Raw genomic sequence first — 17,367 nt, forward strand, 5'->3', positions numbered from 1 at the left:
GGGCATCTACCAGAGAAAACCATGACTCGCAAAGACACATGTACTCCGATGTTCATTGCAACACTATTTACAATAGCCAAGGCATGGAAACAACCCAAATGTCCATCGACAGAGGAGTGGATCAATAAGAAGTGGTACATATACACAATGGAATATTACTCAGCCATTAAAAAGAATGAAATAGCAGCATTTTTTGCAGCATGGATGGACCTAGAAACGATCATGCTAAGTGAAGTCAGCCATTCAATGAGATACCAACATCAAATGCTTTCACTGATATGTGGAATCTGAAAAAAGGACAGACGGAACTTCTTTGCAGAACAGATGCTGACTCACAGACATTGAAAAAGTTATGGTCTCCGGAGGAGACAGTTTGGGGGGGTGGGGGATGTGCTTGGGCTGTGAAATCAGATTGTTATGATCATTAAACAACTACAGATGTGATAAATTCATTTGAGTAATAAAAAAATGAAAAAAAGAAAAATAGTGAAATAAAATTGTGTGTGTGAATATTTTAATAAAGTGAGATCCATTCTGGCACTTGGGTGTGGCAATTAAAGATACATGTGCCTTTTTCTATTCTTCTGCAGGTAGAAATGCAATTACTGTCAGTGTCCTAGCCTGGATGGTACACTTAGTTTATTTGAGAATGTCATCCTGGGAGCATGGGTGAAGAATGAGGGAATGAAAAGGAAAGGAAACCAAAATTAGTTTCATTATGAAAGGTAGCCCCCATTTGGAGGAACAGATGTGTGATCTTTGGGACTTTCATTGAGTCCTTAGAGAGAAATTTAGTCTGCAGGATCCAAGTTGAGATGCTATTAAGTTGCACCTGTGATAAGCTTTTGACAACCACGTGGAATTGGCCACCACAATATACACTAACTAGAGTAAAGATGTGCATATTAAGTGGTTCATTAAAATGAGTCAAGAAAAAATTTAAAACAAAAGAAAAAACTGAAGACGCCACACTTATTGAACTAGATTAAAAATATACAGTGAATAAGACTGAAAGGAAAATATATAGTATCCATATAATTAGGAATTTAAAATTTCTCTTGTTATTTTATAATAAGAGCTTGCAAATTTGTCAGCCATTCTAATTAGGAAAATTTTAAACAGAAACTCTCTCTGTTATACAGAGAAAAATATTAACAAACACATACATAACCTTTGAAAAACTGTCACTGCTATTTTAAATCAGCTCTGCTAAATGAAGACCTGTTAAACTTCCTTAAATTGCTTCTGTAGTGCCTTTGTGTTCAAAAAAAGCAGAACACTGTCTTTCACTGCATCTTTCCTTACATAATCAGGTTGTGCCTAATCACCTTAGCATCCTGATTAAAAGTTAATCAGGCACTTGAAAAATTTTCTTAAAAAAAAAAAAACTAATTGTATAGACAAGGATTCTCATTAGGAAAATCTATACCAGTCATACCAGTAAGTTGGCCTATTTTTTTGTCTTGAAAAACAGTTATGTCTGATTCTCTTGCTTTAAACTGCTACAATCTCCACCTCAAATTCCATTAAATTTTCAATGAACAAATTCATAATCACTAGTCATATTTTATTTTGAAATCCCTCTACCTCTAAATCAATGGATAATTAGGTAGAAAGGGTGGGAAGAACAGTAGGCTGGGAGTAGAGAGACCCAGTTCTTCCCTAAGCCCTGTCAGATCCCAGCTGCACATATCTGGGAGGCTGGTTTGGTTCTTTGAGCCTCAGCACATACTTACTGGTGAATAACTAAGTCAATTTCTAGCTCAAGAATCAGATTTTGGAGGCAGGGTGATTGCCAAGATTTTAGCTCCAGCAATGAATGGGTTTGTGATTTGGGGCAAGTCACCTAATTCCTCTGAGTCTCAGTTCCATCCGTGGTTAATTAAAAACAGAAAAAATACTGATTCACAGTTTTTGAGAATTAATTGAAATAAGATACATAAAGCATCTAGCATAGAGGGTGACTCATTATAAACAGTATCAGCAGTTTCCCATTATTTGCCCCTTTCCATAATGCAGAGTAAGAACCCACTGGCGAAAGGGCTCTACTCACCTAGCGCACACCTTTTCTCACACAGGCTAAATGAGGAAAGGTCCCTCCCTCCATCAAAGGCTGAAACTTCCATTTCTTCCCTGAATCCTCTCTTGCTTTGTTTCCTCAAAGAGGTTTATGCACTGGTATTATTTTTCCTTTTGCATCCTCAAAGACTTCTTTTTCTCTCCTTATCATAAACATATACACTATTGCTCTATCTTTACCCGTTTGTGTGTGTGTGTGTGTTCTCCCTGACTGAATATACATCTCCAGCTATTTCTCTGTCACCACAAAATTCTAAAGAGCTATCTACATATTCTGTCTTGACTCTCTCTCTTATCCACTCTAAGAAAAACAATTTTATTAATACTTTTAAACGTTTTTAACCAAAGGGTAGTTGACACAGAATGTTATTTTCATTCACTCAATCTCAGCTGTTGGGCTTCTTTTCTACTATTTCATGGAAACTTTTCTTTTCAGGGTCAAGAACAATTCCCATGATGTCATCAAGCCATACTCTTGAGTTATCTTACCCACCTCACAGTGTCATTTGGCAGAATCCACCCCTGATTTTGTCCTAGGACACTCTGTCTTAGTTACCTGTCACATTTCCATCCTGAGCTTTCCTTTAATACTGTTTCACTGATTTTCAGTCTTCTTTGCTAGTTCCATCTTTCTACCAAGGCTATGCTGTTGGGGTCACTCATGGCTCAGTCCTGGGCTGTTTCTCTTAAAACTCATCCCCCCCCAAAAAAGAAAATCCCATCTATTCTTAGTTTATACTCTGTTTAATGTTGCTTATACCCAGCTTTTATTTATTTATTTATTGCTTTGTGGGGTCATATCTGCTGCATATGAAAGTTACCAGGCTAGGGGTCGAATCAGAGCTGCAGCTGCTGGCCTACACCACAGGCAGAGCAACGCGGGATTCTTAACCCACTGAGTGAGGCCAGGGATCAAACCTGAATCCTTGTGGATACTAGTTGGGTTCATAACCCACTGAGCCGCAACAGGAACTCCTTTACACAGTTTTAAAAAGATAGATGTTACATACAGCTAGCTAGCCAGTTACTATTTGGGACAAATGACTGTTTGAGTTTAAATCCCAGTTCTGCAACTCAATGGCTACACAACTTCAGACAAGTCATATCACCTCTCTGTGCCTTTAATCTATTTCACAGAGTATTGGGAGTATTGATCAATGCTGAATCCTTTGAAAAGTCTCTGGTATATCTTTGCTGTGTAAATATTCAATATTATTGCTATTTTTACAGTAATTCAGATTTTGTCACTCCCCGACTTAAAACCCTTCTTTCATTTTACTTAGAATAAAATTCAGCATCTTTAAGTTAGTCTACAAGACCCTGCGTCCATCTGATCCCGGATTTTTCCCTCCATCTCACTCATACTCCTTACATCCCCCACCATCTTGTTCACAAGCCTCTGTTCCTTTTTTTAAGGTGGTCAGGAGCAAAAACATCTTTTTTGTTTCTGGGGATTTTTCGTATTCACCCTAACACCTCCTCCCCCCATGCTCCCAGCTCCCCATAGGCAGCTCCTTCACATCCTGGGAATTAAGGGCAAGCCAGTCTTCTTATTTCTCTGATGCCTGTTCCATGGTCATGTCGGTGGTTGCACCCCAGCTCCACTATCCAATTATTTTCTACCTTGGATCCTTCATTGTTTCCTTCATAGCCTTTACCACAATATAATAGTTAATGGCTTTATTTTTGGTCTTCCTGCTAAAGCATGAGGTTTGAGAAGGTAAAAATTCCTTTTTTTTTTTTTTTTTACAGTATCACACACTTACTGGCGCTTAAAATTATTTGTGTAATAATGAGCAAATGAAGATCTAGGAAAGTAATTTTTACCTCAATATAAAATAAAACTTTCTAACAGACCCATCGAAAGAGCATCTTACAAAAGCAGTGAATTCAAACAACATTACAAATTCGTGGGCTGGAGTGACAGTCTTCTCGTTTCTGTATCTTATATTTTTTAATGCATGAAGAGAGGATCTACACTGTTGGTAACATCTTTGTATAATAATATCACTTCTGAATAATAATGATAGATGGTACCACCCTAATGATTAAACTCAAATACCTTGGTCTCACTATGCTTACAAAACTTTATATATTTTAAATATTCTAAATACTCTTTCCCATGTCCTTATATTTACTTGTTGGCCTCTCAAGCTTTCATTACAGGCATTTATAGCTTTTGATAATCCAATCATGACTACTGTATAATACATTTGGGAAGCTTTAGCCTGCTGATCAGATGGAATCTAATTTCCCATTTAAAAATAGATCCTGTTTTACAGAGAACCATTGGGAGTAATCTACTTTTTACCAGGGAGCAAGTGAAACATTTGAGACAAATTCAGTCTTTCAGAGCAGCGGGGTACCATTTAGTAATTTACCTCCTCTGGGGCATTAATTGGTACCCTAGAGGACTGTAAGAGTTAATTTACCTCATACAGTGAACACTTGAATCCTAGGAAAGGATGCTTAGTTTAGCTCAAAACAAAGCAGGATTAAGACAGAAATTACAAGTAGCTTAAACCATGTACTATAACACATACTCGGGTTAAAAAAAAAAAAAAAGGTACTTTGGTTAAGATGCCATTTTTCTTCCATGGGTATTTTAGGTATTTGTAGTTATTAAGCTCCATGCCTCTTTCCCCTGCTTGAAAAAACAGAATTCCTACTGCAAAATATTGACACATTTGCAATTAATACAGGGTGTTGAGTCATTCTCAAAGATCATGCTGCTTTAGAGTAATTTCTAATAAATGTTATTTCTATAATTTCAAATAAATAATACATCTGTGAAATTCTACCAGAAGCAAAGAAAAAAGAACAATGAATGCATTTGTCAAGCATGCATTATCCTGAGATGCCTTAATATCATATATGGCCCTAAACTGCTAAATCACTATTTCACCTCAGCAACTTGGGGAACACGTGGTGCTATCAATTGAGACGTTGCATTTACTATCCCCCAATTTATTTGAAAGTATAAATAAACTTCAGAATTCCTATTAATGCCATAATACACCATTAATCTGGTAGAAGAGACCCGTGACTTTCAAACATTTTTAAAGCTCCAGAAAATGAGGAGAACTGCTCTGACTGAACTGGAATTGGGCGTCTAAGACCTACTCATTTGATCCTTGGACAACTGCCCAAGAGTAGACTAGACAGGGCCTTTCAAAGGATGAAGGTCCTTTGAACCAAAGCAGTTTATAAATTCTTATATAGAATAACATTAAAAGAAGTTGTTTTCCAAATTCAATAGAATGTGGTCACCTTCTTTTCTCACCTCTGTTGCTCTTGGATTTCCCATGTGTCATTCTCCATTATCATTATGTCTGTATATTTCACATATCTAATTCTTTAAAGAAGAGTCTGTATCTTGTTCCCATGTATGTCCCCTGTGGAATATTTACACAGTAGCCGCAGCTGTTCAATAAATATGAAATAATTCATTAATTAAAGTCTTAGGCTCTTTCTCTGTTGTCAGATGCAGAACTGATATGAAGAAATGATTATAATCTCCTTCACCCAAAGTCAAATTTACTCAGCTGTAACCAGAAGGAAGAGAAGGATGTGGAGTTAGGGGAAGCACACTTCTGTCAAGGGAGATAAACACTATAAAGGCTTAACACTGGGGCGGTGGTGGGTGGGGAGAGATTTCAAGAATTTGAAAGTAGGTCAGAATGGCTGGAGCACAGATTGTATCAGAGAGAGAAATGGTGGCCAACTGAAAGCCTAGAAAAGTGAGAAGAAATTGGGTATTGAGGTGCCTGTATTTCATGGTAAGAGTTTTACATTTTATCCTAAAATAACTTGGAACCCTTAAGCTAGGACAGATCTTTTTAGATTTGTAAATCAAAGAGATCTGTCAGACTACAGGACTTTATACTAGCAGGGAAGAAGACTGAATTCATTGAATTTGTTTTTTTGATATCACAATACATATCAATGCTGCACAACTTCAAATGCTCATGTGTGTCTATGTGTCTGTGTGTGTATGTGTCTACAAACAGAGGTAAATTCAAATAGAATATCTCTTATAAAGGCACTTTGGACACTTACAAGCTATTACCTTGTAACAAAGTTAATGTTTAAATGTTATTTATCTAACCCTCCGATAGTTTCAGAATATTTTAGCAAAAGATATATTAGACTATTCACAAACATATTTTTCTACAATCCTACAAAAAATACACAAAATCCTACAGCTGTATTAACATTCCATTGCAGGGCCTCTGTGGTCAGTCATGGCAATCTGTCAATGAACAACAGTTTGCTCTAAAATAAAGGAAAATAAGTTGTTGATTTGTTAGAATGCTGTCTAGTTGCAAAAAATTCAAGAGGTAGAATTATAGGATGGTGGAGCTGACAGACCTTAGTGAGCCTGGAACCCAATCTTATTTCCACAGACGAGATGACTGTGGTCTGGAATGAAAGTGACTTGCTATACAGTCCCTGTGTCTATTCCTTGAGTCCAGAGGAGAAAGCTTTGCCTTCCTTATGTAATATAATCAGAATAACTGGGACCACAGCTTCCTTCTACCATGAAAGTCTTTTTAATTGAGATCAGCCACAACTAAAGGAAAATAGCAGCAGCTGCTTCCCAGACAGAACTTGGTTGACTCATAGCTTCTGTTGGCAACATCTTTGTGAGAGGATGCATAAAACACCTGGTTTTCCTCACCTGTGGAAACATCACCAAAGACCATCCCCAGCTACATAGCCCAGGGAGTGAGGGGGAAAAACCCATGTCTTCCTTTCACTCGTGTTAGATTTCATTTCTTAACCCCAAATAATTTTGAGTGCAGTTTAAGTTTAGCGATTAATTAACATCATTATTTTAAGATTCCTTTTTTTAAAAAGTATCCAACTCTTTTAAGACTGGTAACACACTAGAATAATGAATTCTAATCAACAATCTTTAGCCTGCCATTATCAAAACTCTGAAAGTGTTAATACCGTCTTTTCTCCAAGTTCATAATCCAGCTGTAATGATTTCTTTTGATCTTCCTTTCATTAGACACCATAGAGCTGTAACTTTTCAACAGTATTCCTTTTCCCAAACTGATTCTGAGCATCTGATCTTTGGTCAAAGTGTTCTAAAGAACTCAGTTTTGCTTACATTCAATGAAAATGTTCCAATGACCTTGATCATTACAGTTGGATGTTGTTTTCATAAGAGAAGCAGCTGTGCTTGATGAGATGAGGGAAAACATGGCAGAATTGTATTCTGCATATAAGCTGTAATCATAAGCAGTGACCTGGAGAAAAAAGTCACTTTCAGTAGGCTTCCTTCATGCCTAGGAGCTTAAGAGTACACTGCAAGTAAAATGTTTAAAGAGTGATTGTGTGTGTGTGTGTGTGTGTGTGTGTGTGCGTGCGCTCATGCATGCATATGCTCACACACACATTTAAGGGGTGGATGAGAGGTTTGCCAAGATCTAGTAAAGAAGAAAAACCATGTTCTATATGAAATAGTAGTTCCATGCCTATGTACAAACTCCATAAAAAACCTCTAACTATGTAGCTAGGATGAATAAATAAAATATGTATTTCTAAATTCATACATGTATTTACTTTGCATAATATCCTACATGAGTAATAATTCCTCTTTTTAACAGTTAAATTAGATATAAAATTAATCTTTCTATTGGCATTCAATAGCTTATTGCTTTTTTAAAATCAGATACTACTGATGCTTCTCAAAACCTAGAAATAAGGCAGGAAGTATTTCAAATCCTTAAATCATCATTTCTCAATGTATGGTTACAACTCTTTTTGGCTGGCATAAGAATATTTCACGTCTTTTTTATCATCTTGCTCAGGTGGGTCTCACATTCATTCTCCCTCTATCCTATAATCTCTTCCGTGTGTGTGTATGTTTCTGAAACAGAATGTTCCTATAGTTGGAGCAGGGATCAGAAGGTGAACACCTCTCTACATCCCAAATTGAGAGAGAAGTATTCAGAGGTTAGTTACATCTGATAAAATCAGAGGCTGTTATTTAACAAGCAATGGGTACACAAGATAGGGACAGACAACCCCAAGGCTCTGTCTTTAGCAGCTAAGAATGTCCGTTAGACCTCAGGAACTTGTGTTCTAAACATACAGGTTGTTAGAATTACAAACTCAGGTTACAACCCCAGAATCTCCTGTCAAAGGTCTTCAAACAACAATGTAGACTTTAAGACATAACCTTTCTGAGGTCAATGCATAGAGCTACCCAGAAAATGGAATGTCATTTGATTTGCAGTACCCTAAAATGTGTGTGTGTGTTCATGTGTGCATGCTTTTCATATGTCAACTCAATTGAAACTTTTAACTAGAGGGGTAGTTTTCTTGTTTGAAATATGTAAAGGCAAAGGGCCAATGATTGAATCTGTAATAAGAGTAAGGATATTCATATACCCCCTTGTCACTGTGCTGTGAACAAAAATGAAAGCAATGCTATTAAAAAACAAAAAAAAAGAAAACTCAAAAAACCCTACGAGAAAAAGGAAAAAAAAAAGTGTAAAAGTACTAGTTTAATCAATACTTATTTCCATTCACCCCTGCATCAGTTAACACATGCAAGAGTTCAAACCTTCTCAGATAAGACAACAACAAAAATACATTAAAATGAAAAGCGTTTGACAAAGGTCTTGTAGACTATGTAATGTCATTATAAGATAGCATTTTATTTAAGTAGGGATTAAACAAGGAGCAGTGCCTGTGTTCTTTTCCGATGGGATCTCTAAACATCATCTGCATGAGCTTTAGGGATTATGGGAGAGATATATTATAACAAAACAGGCACAAATGGCCCATGACCAGAGACTGTTGGAAAAGGTGGCCAGGACCCATGAGGAACATGATTAGCAACTTTAAAGGATGCAGTGCTGCCACCACCACCGCAGGGAGCTTCTTGGACTTGGATGAAATAAAGCCTAGAAGTTTGTTCCATTGTTGCTGGAACCCCATGCTGTTAAATAACACTGACTCCAGTTATCTGGCACTATTAGTGTCCCCCCCCCCATTGGTCAGCTAATTAGACATAAACCTATTAAACAAAAATAAATTTTTATGTACTTTCTGTCACTTCTATCAAGCTTTTGCATATTTATTTGTTTATTATTTATTTATTTATATATTTTGTTTTTTAGGGCCATACACATGGCATATGGAGGTTCCCAGGCTAGGGGTCAAATCAGAGCTGCAAGCTGCCAGCCTACACCACAGCCACAGCAACCCAGGAACCAAGCCAGGTCTGCAACCTACACCACAGCTCACAGCAACGCCGGATCCTTAACCCACTGAGCAAGGCCAGGGATTGAACCTGCACCCTCATGAATACTAGTTTCTTTACTACTGAGGCACTAGGGGAACTCCCAAGCTTTTGCATATTTAAATTATCACTTTTTTAATGTTTATTTGTTCCAATGTATACGGTATTTGAACAAAGCAAGGAAGAAAATCTTAAAACCACAAGCACATTCCTACTAATGTTTAAAAACCACAAATCTCCTGAGAACAAGTTTATACTGCATATTTATTTATCTTACTGTATTTTTCATTTTTATGGCTGCACCTGCAGCTTATGAAAGTTCCTGGGCCAGGGGCTGAATTGGAGCTTCAGCTGAGGCCTACACCACAGCCATGGCAACAGCAGAATGGAGCCCCAAATCTTTTATCTACACTGCAGCTTACAGAAACACTAGATATTTAACATGAAGAGAGGCCAGGGATTAAATTGGCATCCTCATAGATGGGTCCTTAACTCTGCTGAGCCACAACGGGAGCTCTGATATATGCTGTATATTTAAAACACAACAGAGAGAGTTCCCTGTTGGCTTAGTGGCTTAAGGATCTGGCATTGTCACTGCTTTGGCTGTGGTTACTGATGTCACATGGGTTAATTCCCTAGCTTGGGGACTTCCACATCTATGGGCCTGGCCAAAAAAATATGCAACAAATGCCACATACAGTCAACTATGTAAACTTGTAAGCATTACCAATAGAACACCCTGAACTTATTGTCATCCTTTTGCCTGCTGCATCATTCCTAGGATGCCTTTCCAATTAAATTTTATGCCATTGGTGTGCCTTCTATTTTTCTCCTTACCCCACTGAAATCATGCCAGGTTTACTTTACCAGAATATGCCCAAAGGCCCAGCTCAGTTTCTTTCTCCTTAATGACCTGAAATTGAATCTATTGAAAAAGGCATCAGGTTGCCCACTCAATATAAGAAAATCATAGAATCCCTTAAAAGACCAATAAAATAGGAACTTAAGAACGAAATATGCTTATAGCTACAATGATATAAACAATCACATTGCCATATATTTAGATATTATAAAAGCACAGTCTCATCAAAATCCTACAGGGCCGGAGAAGTGGACTGAGCTGGCAACATTATACTTATTTCTACATGCAGATTCTAAAGCTCACAGTGGATAAGTGTCTCATCCGAGGTCACAGAACAAAACTAGATTTTTCTGACTCTTTTTGTCAATTTTTTCCTCTACAAGAGTGGTTATCTAAATGTGAGTCTGAGTTGTGTTGGGCTGTAGTTACTGCGCTGAGTGTAAATACGCCTCAACTGGAACCAGGACTCAACTCAGAAATAAGCCTTGGTTGCAAATGCTCTCATCTGGTCTAGGATCACAGCACTGGGGCATACTGGTCGGTGGCCAAACCCTTTCACCTTCCTTTCTTTCCCCAGAATGTTTAAAAGTCAGGGTTCCTGAGTCAGGCAGATCTGAGTCCATGTTCTGGTTCTCCTCTTACAAGCTGCAATACCTTTGGCTAATTACTGAACTTTCAGGCCTAAGTTAGTTTTCTCAATGGAAAGCAGCAGTAATAAAGGGCTCAGCACAACTCAGCTCAGATGAATAAATATGACTAATTATTATAGCAATGTTTTTAATATAAGTAGTTGCTACTGAAATAATAAAGTATAAATTTAAATAAACTGTGCTGATATATACCTTTTCATTCAGAGATACCAATAATTATAACTCTATACTATAGAAGTCTATCAAAATCATCATAATTTATTACTCTTGATAAAATAGGCCATAATCCTCTAACAGGTTGCAAAATATCCTTCTATTCCAATGCAGCTATTATTTTTTTCAGGTGTATGGGTATGCACTCTATTTTGATAAGAAGGTTGTTAAGTAGCTTGGCTGCCATGTTTAGTCGTTATTTGAAGTTTTCAAAATACCTCAGTGGGAAGGCACAAAATCTTGATATAAATTTGCAAGGACAGCAAGAAGTTCACAATGCATATCACTCACTGCTAGAATTATCACAGCAAAATAGTGCATTAGATAACTGTGGAATAAATACTTGAAACCTAGCCCAATGTTTTTTGAAAATATGCAAAAATTGTCAGACTGGTTAATGAATTTTCACTCTTGCAACATAACAGCTCACAGAAATATCCTAGGAGAACTAAGTTTCCTTGGGGCTTATAAATATGTGAAGAAACACATTTTTGCAGAAAGACTTTTTAGGACTACCAGGCAGTATGATGCTAGCACTTTGTTTAAAAAAATTTGCATATTCTTCACATGAGCAGAGAAACAAATGATCAATATTCACTCATTCACCACAGTGATTTAGGATCTAATATATGATGCTCAATGTTCTAAGCAATAGATAGACAGTAGTGAAAAATGAATCAAAATCCTTGCCTCATGGACCTTATACGCTAGTGGGAATTTGTAAGTACAAAAATAACTAAACATTTACATATTGGAGACTGAGAGAAAGCTATTGATAAATCTAAAGCAGAGAATAGATGATCTAACGTTGCCAGGAGTGAAAAAGGGGGTGGGGCTAGTGATTTTAAATAATTGGTCAGGGAACACCTCACTGAGAAGATGTCATTTGAGCAAAGATGTTAAGGAGATGAGCGAGGTCATCATACAGATACCACTGGGAAAGGTGTTCTGGGCAGAGGAAAGAACAAATGAGACAGAAAGGTGGCTAGCATATTTGAGGAACAGCTAGGAATCTTTTATGGGTGGAGCCGAGCTTCTGTCAAAGTACTAAGAGATGTCCCTCGGAGTTCCCGTCATGGCGCAGTGGTTAACGAATCCGACTAGGAACCATGAGGTTGCGGGTTCGGTCCCTGCCCTTGCTCAGTGGGTTAACCATCCAGCGTTGCCGTGAGCTGTGGTGTAGGTTGCAGACGCGGCTCGGATCCCGCGTTGCTGTGGCTCTGGCGTAGGCCGGCGGCTACAGCTCTGATTAGACCCCTAGCCTGGGAACCTCCATATGCCGCGGGAGCGGCCCAAGAAATAGCAAAAAGACAAAAAAAAAAAAAGATGTCCCCAGTGGGGTTGAGGGGCCAGAACATGTAGAACCTTGTAGTATGAGGGTGATAGAATGCCACTGGTAAGTTTCCAGTAGAGGAGGGCCATAATCTAGCACTTAGTGTATAAAGTGTCACTCTGGCTGCTGTTTTCAGTACAGACTGAAATGAAAAATGGCAGGAATGGAAGCAAGAGGTTGACTTATGGGATTATTATAGGAAAGAGATGATAGTGTCTAGGTCTAGGGTGACAGCAGTGGAGGTGCTAGGTGGCTACCTTTTTAGGACAGAGAAAAGATTCATGGATGGCTTGGATGTGGAGCATGAGATAAAGTAGAATCAAAGATGACTCGGAGTTCCCTGGTGGCTTAGTGGTTAAGGATCCCATAGTGTCACTACTGTGGCTCGGTGACTGCTGTGGTGTGGGTTCAATCTCTGTCCTGGGAACTTCTGCATGCCACTGAAGAATGGAAAGGATGGAGTTGCTATTAATCAATATGGCAAAGACTGTGAATAGGGCAGGGTTTTTTCATTTGTTTGTTAGTTTGTTTTTTAGGGCCACATCTGTGGCGTATGGAAGTTCCTGGGTTAGGGGTCGAATCCAAGCTGCAGCTGCTGGCCTACACCACAGCCACCACAATGCCAGATCCAAGCGTGTCTGCAACCTACACTGGATCCTTAACCTACTGAGTGAGGCCAAGGATTGAACCTGCATCCTCATGGATACCAGTCGGGTTCATTACCACTGATCCACAATAGGAACTCCCGGGGCAGGTTTTAAAGGACAAAAAAGATCTCAGATTTGAACATTTTAAGACTATGATGCCTGTTAAACATCTCTATAAGTGGTGACATCACATAAGGCATTGAGATACAAGTCTGGGCTTTTCAGGAGAAGTCTGGAGGGGAGATAGAAATTTGGGAAACATCAACACATGCATGATATTTAAAAACACAAAATCATATTTTGATCCATGAATCAAAATGAGAGAAAAAATTAAAACTGCAAGTATCCACCAAATCTTTTTATGAGTTTTGCAATAAAGGTTTCAGAGAGATAAGAAAATATCTGCCATAATAATGGAATCAAGTAAGTTTTGAAAAATGTGAATTTTAAGTGATGGAATTTTCCATTAGTGAGAGACTGAGAACAGACATTGAAGATTCATTCTCCTGGGTAAGGGAGAGAAGAAGGAATCCATTGCATTCACTGAACACAGGAACATTTTTTCAATAACAAGCAGAACAAAATCAAAGTTTAGAAACAAAGATGCAAATGGATGAGTGATACAATCATTTCAGGAAGTTCTCTGTGGATTCGGGGGTAGAAGATGCAAGAACATCATTGGGACATAAGGATTGTAAAGAGACATTTAGATGAGAAAAATTCCAGAGCTGAATGAAATTTAATTTCTTAAAGTGGAAGAAACAATATAAACCTGAACAAACCTAATAGAGAAACAAATTAAGTCATAAATATTTGAATGGCAAAAACAAAACCAAAAATTTTTGGAAGTAGGGATGATATCTTGATTATATAGGAAGTGGTGATTATTCATAAAACCAATGGAACTTTTGAAAAGGTCAGCTATTTGTTTCATGGAAATGAATGATTAGTTTGAAAATAATAGCCAAAAATTAAATTTAAATAAAAACATTAATCACAAAAAAATTAACATGAAGAATTGATGGGATGAATGTGTCTCACAATTTGGAAATTACTAAAGATCGCACATTCATTTGCCTTTTCTTCCAAGGATTTGGGGACAATGGTTGAATTTGAGGAAGTCATTAACTAATGATGAATTATGTAATTCCAGTAAGATTTTAAAATAAAATGAAAACATCATAGACTACTAAAATATTTTTCATATGGAAAAATTTTACATATGAAACTTATAAATGAAGACTTGGTAGCTTGCTTTCTTTGAATTCAGTTTTCCTTGTTTATAATTAATCCATCAAAGATGAGGATGGTTTTATCCACATTTTACAGATTTTACATACTCTTTATAGCAAAAAGTAAACTATGTTCTAATGATTAATAAATTGCTTTGAGGAAGAAAGGCAATTTATTATTCAGCTTGATTATATATTTTATGTACCATATCTATTCTAATGACTTTCAGACTCATTTCGAAAGATCAAATTTACTTTCAGAGACTGGAGATTTTACACACTTAAGATAATAAAAAGCATATGACACAGATTTAAAAAGTACTCATTAAAGAAATAGTTTCAGTTAGTGTTTAAATCAACTACAGCCTTAGAATGAGTATGTAAAATCTATATGAGACTGTTTTGAATGGAACATTTTAAAATTATTCAAATTATGATTTTATGTAATATGTCATTATAATTCTACCCATATTTAAAACACAACTAAAAATACAAGATATTTCAATTGAAAAACTGTTATGTTTTAACAGTGAATACTACACAGCATGAAAATTCATGGGAAAACAAAACATACACTATTAATTTGATGTAAGCCAATCCAAACCAAACAAACCAAAAACTGGTTCAAAATATGGACTCTGAAATTCTGTATTTGAGCTCCAACTCTGCCATTTCCTAGCTCTGTGTCCTTGAAAATGTACTTAACCATTTGAAATCCTCCTTTTATGTTGGTTCTATTTTGATACCAGCACAGACCTATGTTTTGCACTACACAGCCAAGAAGTTAAAATGCTATTTAGAAAGCAGTATGCCTTCCTTGATGACACCTGAGTAATAAAGTTCAGAAAAACTTAGATAATTCTAACAACTGCAACAAAGTAATTTGGAATCCATTAAACTAACAAAAAGCATAAAGGTAAAACAACAAATAGGAAACAAGTTTTTGTGTCCCAATAAAAGGTTGTGATTAATTCAACAGCATGCACCTGAGGTAAAAAGGGAAAACAAAATTTGAAAAAAGAAGGCAGGTTAGTAAAAGAGTTAAATGAAATGGGTAAACTTTCTAAAACGTTAAGTTAAAAAATTTCTACCTTACCTGGTTAGAGCTCTAATGAGTAAACGATTATCAGTTAAAATCGATTTAATGTAAGTTTTATATAAAACATTTATACTGTCTTGAATTTCTCACAAATTGATAAAACATTTAAAAAAACAATCAAACATAAAAATCCACTAAACAAACTCTTCAACTAATGTAAACTTGGTAGATTTCATAATTTTGAATTATTTCTTTTAAATACACATTGTAGTTTTATTTGATGGGTCTGTTCTCCTGAAATCAAACTTTGTTACAACTTATTTTCAAATTAACTTACATATCTTCTCCATTCTTTTGATCATGAGTCTTCCTTTCATATAGCTGAAATGTTTTATACATGTACAAGCTTGCAATTAGCTTTTGCTTTTCTTCTTCATTACATCACATGCAATTCAAGAAATAAATAGATTAGAAATGAGAGATACCATTTGGGGTAAAAGGCCATTACTAAGTTAGTCAACATATGAAGACAAAATTCTAAGACGGCCTTTGTGATCTCTAATCCTGGGTATCAACACATGTATAATCCCTCTGCTTCTCACATCACTGTACCTTGAATGCTAGAAGAACCTGTGACTTATTTTTTAGTGAAGAAAATATGGTGAAAGTCAAGAGATATCTTAGATGTAATTAAAAGCCCTGTGCAGGTGACTCTGAATTAATCAAAAGGGAGATGATCTTGGATGGGCCTGACCAAATCAGGGGAATCCTTTAAATAAAGGTCCAGGTTTATGGTCATTTGTTATGCAGCAATAGAAAGCTAATACACCATGTTTTTAATCCCTGCTATACTTAAAATTCTCTAAATATCAACAACAAAATTAAGGTGAGGGGAATGAATTCAATATTATGTTGAAGCTCATGGCTACAATAGATATTCATTCCATTATTCAATGTTTTATGTTTGAAAAATTCATAATATATTTTTAAGCATGAAAAAAAAAAGAATTAAAATTTTTTTATCTTTTTTAAGATCTGTTTTATTTGGTTTAAATGAAATAAGTTGTAACAATCTATTAATCTTCCTACTGACAGCAGATTAAAAATGATATAATTTTAATATAGCAAAAGGTAAGTGAAATGCTTAGAAAGAAAATCATAGCTGGAAGAATCAGGCTCCCTGACTTCAGATTATACTACAAAGCTATGGTCTTCAAAACAGTCTGGTACTGGCACAGAAATAGAAATTTAGATAAATGGAAAAGAGTAGAAAGCCCAGAAATAAACTCATGAACCTATGGTCAACTAATCTATGACCAAGGAGGCAAGAATATACAATGGAAAAAAATACAGTGTTCTCAGTAGGTGGTGCTGGGAAAACTGGACAGCTACATGTAAAAGAATGAAATTAGAACACTCTAACACTATACACAAAAATAAACTCCAAATGGATTGAAGACCTAAACCTAAAACCAGATACTATAAAAATCTCAGAGGAAAATACCCTTTGACATAAAGCACAGTAATATATTTATGGATTCACCTCCAAGAGTAATGAAATAAAAATAAAATGAAAATGAACAAATGGGATCTATTAAACTTAAAAGCTTTTGCATAAACAAAACAAAACACCCCATGGAAGGGAGAAAATATCTACAAATGAAGAAACTGACAAGGGCATAATCTCCAAAATATACAAATAATTCATGCAGCTCAACAGCAAAACAAACAAACAAACAACCTAATAAAAAATGGGCAAAAGATCTAAATTGACTTATCTCTAAAGAAGACATACAGATGGTCAAAAAAATATGCAAAGATGCTCAGCATCACTAATTATTAGAGGAATGCAAATCAAATATACAATAAGGTAGTCATGACAGTCAGAATGGCCACCATCAAAAAGTCAGCAAACAATAAATGCTGGAGAAGGTGTAGAGAAAAGGGAACCCTCTTACACTGTTGGTGGGAATGTAAATTGGTTAAGCCACAATGGAAAACAGTATGGATCTTCCTAAAAAAATAAATATAGAAATACCATATGATCCAGC

The 17,367-nt window shown here is 36.3% G+C and overlaps 1 protein-coding gene across 1 annotated transcript in view; it reads right to left on the minus strand.

Annotated features, from left to right (window-relative positions):
- Positions 1-17,367, minus strand: part of LOC125111336 (contactin-associated protein-like 2) — a 678,961-nt gene that overhangs the window by 438,690 nt on the left and 222,904 nt on the right. The window lies entirely within an intron of this gene.

This window comes from Phacochoerus africanus, chromosome 11 (genome assembly GCF_016906955.1).
Source record: "Phacochoerus africanus isolate WHEZ1 chromosome 11, ROS_Pafr_v1, whole genome shotgun sequence".
Classification (NCBI taxonomy): Eukaryota; Metazoa; Chordata; class Mammalia; order Artiodactyla; family Suidae; genus Phacochoerus; species Phacochoerus africanus.